This window comes from Lygodium microphyllum, chromosome 21 (genome assembly GCF_053477565.2).
Source record: "Lygodium microphyllum isolate KBCC chromosome 21, Lygodium_microphyllum_v1.1.10, whole genome shotgun sequence".
NCBI lineage: Eukaryota > Viridiplantae > Streptophyta > Polypodiopsida > Schizaeales > Lygodiaceae > Lygodium > Lygodium microphyllum.
The window spans coordinates 105679102-105684895 of record NC_141155.1 but is presented as its reverse complement, the minus strand read 5'-3'; the positions used below and the strand labels follow the sequence as shown (position 1 = coordinate 105684895).

General features: G+C 42.0%; 1 pseudogene; it reads right to left on the bottom strand.

Annotated features, from left to right (window-relative positions):
• Positions 1–1912: 1912 nt before the first annotated feature.
• Positions 1913–5253, bottom strand: LOC148018385 (uncharacterized; annotated as a pseudogene).
• Positions 5254–5794: the final 541 nt, after the last annotated feature.

Sequence of the window (5794 nt, the reverse complement as noted above, 5' to 3'; positions counted from 1 at the left end):
AATATACATAACAATAACCATAAACAATGCCCATAAACTACACAATGCCCATAGCCATAAACATAACCATAACCATAAACAATTCCATAACCTTACCCATAAACAATAACCATAAACATAGCCATAAACACAACAAACATGCCCATAAACATAACCATAACCATAAACAATGCCATAACCATAAGCATAAACATAACCATAAACATAGCCATAAACACAACATGGAATGCACTGATTTCACGGCATGTCTACCTTATGTGCACAGGTATCCTAACATTCTATATGCATCCATGCTTTACGTTGTGTCACATATGTATTACGTTCATCTCTTTTGTGTCTATGTTTCAGGGCCGTGTTTGCACTATCGAGGCTTTGTACTGACCCAGTATGCACAAGGTTTCTATCGGACGTGGAGAAAATGAAGCTCATCCACATTAAGGTATGTACTAAGAATGTGACAGTAATACTGTCACTTAGAGATGTAACATAGAGAAGTTAACATAAAGATGACTATAATCCCTTTTCACAGGCCCCTCAACAGACAAATGCGGTGGATTGTGGATTTTATGTGATGGCTTTCATAAGACTACTCATCGAGGGTGGTGTGGTTGGGAAACCAACCAAAAACTGGGTAAGCCTATACTGGTATAAGTGCTTTTGTTATGCGACTTTGAATGGTCTTGTGTGCATACGTCAATCCATAATCAACTTTTTGTATTGCAGTTAACTAGAAAATGGTTCAATGCCACCTACGTTACCACTTTGAAGGAGGACCTTTACCAGTGGGCACTTGGAGTGTTGGAGAGATGATCTTGTGTGGTTTTACTTGGTTTGTGACATTTAGCTAGTTTGTGGCAGTCATGGACTTATGGTCTCACTTATGGTCATGTACTTGGTTTGCGGCAGACATGTACTAAGAATTGAACTCATGCATCTTTTTGAACTCATCCATCTTTGAAATCATTAATTGATCTCACGATTTAATGTTACTAATCTCACGATTTAATGTTACTCATCTCACGATTTGCTTGCACCATAGTACTTCGTTACATTATTCCATAGGATGTGTGGTTTAGAAATCATTAATTGATCTTATCTCTCTCTCTCTCACAAATTGACCTTTGGAACATGAATTGAACTCTATAAACATTTGCTTCTTTGGTTGTGTAGTCACTAATGATTAAATGTTACTAATCTCACAATTTAATGTTACTAATCTCATGATTTGCTTGCACCATAGTACTTCGTTACATTATTCCATAGGATGTGTGGTTTAGAAATCATAGTACGGTTCTAATCTCTCTCTCTCTCAAATTGACCTTTGGAACATGAATTGACCTTTGGAATGGTTTAGAAAATTGGATGTAGCTACTTCTTGCTTTATCACATGAGTCAATTTGTTAAAGTGTGTTCCATCTAGATACTTTTCATTTTGGAGTGCATCTTTTTGGCATATATGACTAGAAAACGAAGTCACTAATATCCAGTAAGTGTTTCATCTCATTAATTCATAGTAGCCCTTTCAATAGAGTTGGTGCTACACACACCCCTCTCTCTTAGTTGGTGCTACACACATGAATAATAAAATATAACATAGCTTTAACTTGCTTTATCACATGTGTCAACTATGCTTCCCAACAATGCACCCATCATTACTAACTTAAGCTATCAATATTTGCGCAACTCTTTAAATATGATAGCATGTCACATTTGGATTACATGAACATGTAGTGATAAGAAATAACATGTTGGATGTGTTGCCAAATATACACACTAATTTCTAAATAATAAAATCAGATAATTATCCAATATGACACTACCATAAAATCCAAGACACCACCATAAAAACTAGCTAATTCCTGCAAATAGAGCAAGATAAAATCCAGGAGAACGTTATCCATTAGATGGACAATCATGTGTACACTACAAACATTCTGAACCTAGATGCCAAGACTTCTGTGATCGTGGACCCATCAGGGAACGAGAGAGAAAATTGACGCTCCTCATTCTCACTGTTGTAGGTGCAATACAAAATACGACAAGTGCCAATGTAAGACTCACCATACAATCGCACCGCCCTGCCGATCAAGATAGAATCTGCTGGATGAGGAGCATACCGCAAGGATAGAGGGAGCAGTGAATGGCAAGTATTGCATGAATACACTGCGAGAGGGTCCACCAAAAATGTTTTGGTGCAGCAATGAGGACAATATATCCGCGGTTTTGGGCTAAACCTTACACGACCCCTCCCTCGTTGATGCTTGCGCCTTAACACGCCTGTAATAGATGGATGCTTGGGTTGTGATGAGGACTCCCCCCTCTCATTTGGACGATAATGATGATCCTTGCCATGCCCTAGGCGCGTCTGTGTGACATTTTCCTGGATCTGATAGATCCCGCCCTTTTTAGGCATGTCAATCTCCTGTGGTGTGAACATGTGAACAAGAGACTCTTTAGCACTTTCCAGTTGGCGCATACAAGCATCCATCTGTGCCGCTGTGTAGGATGGAATCCCATCCTCGATCCTTTGAAGGAGGCCTCTAAAGTCTGTGATGGAGGACACGAGTTCCCCTTCCTACACGCCACCATCGGAAGCTGATCTCTCCAATCCTGTGATTTCATTGCCACCTAGTCTTTCCTTTATGTCATCAAAGGCATGCGCACTATCGATGATGGGGAGAACCTCATGAAGGTGAGGAAAATAGCTCTTCAAGATGAGCCTCAAACCATGAAGATGTTTACAGTCAGTCGACCAATCAGGGCAATCACAGTAGTTTGATTGTACACTTACATGATACCATTTTGCATGTTGGGTGGTGCTCGCTATTTTAAACAACATGGTCCCCTCGTTAATGACTTGAAGAGAGGAGGGATCTTGCTCATACCGCTGAAGAATCTTCTCCCCTGCTGCCAATCTAGCCGTATGACTCTTGCTTGACCCATAGACTTTGAAGCGCTCAGAATCAGCTGGCATAAAAAACATGTATAAGACAACAATGCGTTTCAAGGAAAGGTCAAATGTGCAATAGAAAGGAAATTGACCACATTACCTATCTCTTGCCTTTGCTTGAAAAACTCCAAAGCCGATCCACCCATTCTAGAACCCGATGATGACTCACCAACAAGGGCATGCAGCAGGTCCAAAATGGACCTGTTAATCCTAGCATCAAGTAGAGTGTACTTGATATATTGCCAAAGTCTCTCGATGAGGTTTGTTGTGTCGACATTGCCATGTGGAAACATGCGACCAAACTTGGGCCATCTTGCACGCCAAATACAATCTTTCCCACACCATCCATTGGTAACGTATCGGACCACGTTTGGATGAGCGGAATAATGATGAAGCAATTGCTCAAACATATCATCAAACTGTGACTCTGTAGGGCAATGCATAAGATTGGACAAAGAGGCATACACATGATCGCGCTCATCTGTAGGGACCTTGATTCACGCAAGAACATGTGAAGTACTCACTGTCAAGCTCATGGAACTCACAAAAAGGCAATGCCTAAAAGTAAAATGGTATTGAAAAGGTGTACCTGTGGCAAGAGATTTTCAACCCATGCTTTCTTTGTGTGGAACCAGCATAGAATAATATGGCATGCTCGTTAACGTTTGTTGCCACCAAGGTAGTCAGTGGTCCAACAATGAGGGTCTTCTAGAACAACCTTCGAGAGCGCCTCCAGCTCTGGCTGGGACTTATCAATCACCAGGGCAGCAGGGCGAATATCTCCCATCCTAGAGAGGACTAGTCTCATGGTGATTTGCAAAGCCATAATCTCTTGGTTTGACCCATTGTCACTAGTGCATAGCATAAACCAAATAGGGATACCCACCCCATGTTGGTTTGGTAAAACCGCCGCATAAAGCGGAAGACCAGACACATTGGTCTTGAATGTGTTGTCGATTGCCCAAGCATTGTTCTTTGAGAACCTCTTACTCATTTGCAACATCCATTCGTCTTGGACTATCAGTACGAATGGTTTGTCCTTGTCCTCTATGGCATGAGGATTGTATGGTTGGCAATAGAGTACCTAAAAGACCATGTAGATGATAGTATCAAATAGATGTACTAATTTTCGCAGCTTATAAACATTTATGAGAATATGTCAAATACCTTGTTTTGATCTCGTAGACGGAGAGCCTCCAAATACATTGCCATCCAATCATCCTTCGAAAGTTTGCCTGCAGCAGGACGACACGTAGAACATTGACACTCAAAGCAACCTAATACCATAGACAAAGGCTTAGAAGGTAACATACCTTCAGTTCGAATTTGATATGATAGTGTCTGTACCTCCCTTGGTATCATGAAGAACCTATAAATGACACGATCCAATGGAGAGGCATTTTTCAAATGAAACCGCTCCTTGCTAAGGCTCATCTTCGCGACGTGCCGACATGTCCCAACGTCAAACAGGTCATCCTTGCAACAATCAATCACAGTTGGATGCACCGGCAAGTGATACAAGTCGGCACGAGATCCAGGTACATGACCCTCGTGTGGTCGATGGACTCATATAGTGACATCATGGAGATCGTCTTTGTACTCGATTTGCACCTTGAAAGGGCAACCACATTTCTTCGACGTTCGCAACCTGCGGATTTGGGAGCCCTTTCGAGTTGCTCTACCACTGCGATGACATGCATATTCCACTATTGTCTTCCCTAAACCATGCTTTTTGGTTGAGCGGACCTTGCCCAACCTAACATTGTGTTCAAGCATGATTTCTTGAAGCCTCCGCTCAACAAGAGATCTATCTACAGTAAGCTCCAAGATGGGTGCTCTTCTTTCTTGAACCTTCCCATGAACGAACAATGGGCCTTTATAACCATGGGGCCTTGTGAACACCTTGCAAGTACACCCACTGTGAGATCTCTCACATACGCAAGAGGAATGCCATGCCTTCTCAAGTCAGTACACCACGTGGATTTGATGGAATCAATTGTGACATTGATACCCTCGTGAGCACCTGTAACCTTCTTTATGTGATTTTCAAGGAATATGCTCTCCCACTCCTCTATACATGCAATGCGCAATGATGGCTCCGATTTCAAGGCCAATGTAATGTGTCCATCGCCATTTCTACCAATGCAAAGACCTTCTCTGATTCTTCTCCACTTCTTCAAGTCGAGCAACTCCCTCCTGTGGAGTTGCTTGAGCACCTCCAATGTGATGGCCTTATGCCCGCTCAAATCACTGACCATCAAGCTGTAAGTCTCTCTATTAAAAGAGAAGTACTTCGATGAGGTATAGGTAGTTGGGCTTTGTGCATTGATAGTGATTTCTTGTGGTGCCGAATCATTGTCTCCACTTAAGAAATCAAGCATCTCAACCTCGTCGCTTGATGATCCATCTAATGTCTCTTCATCCGTGTCGAGATCATCGATCTCAATGTCGCTTTCCATAATCCATGCGTGTTGACTACATACGTATATATCACCAAAACATCATTCCAACGTCACAATGCATCCAATGCAAATATGAGAGGAAGAAAGAGAGAGAGATATGCACCTTGTAGTGGAAGCCATGACCAAGAAATCATAATATGAACCTCAAACCTTTGTTCCAATGATCTCGTGAGCTTGTATGCACTTGGAATATGGGCATCCAACCTCCGTTCACAACAGCACACGAATGCGCCCTGCGTGCAGGATTTTCCTGTGGGTAATACCGAGAGCTTTTCGGCTTTCGGTACCAGGTCAACACAGTTTACTTCAATGGCTGGGTTTACTTTAATGGCTGGGTTTACTTGTAGTCCACGATTCAAAAATACGTGTTAGAGATAGTGGG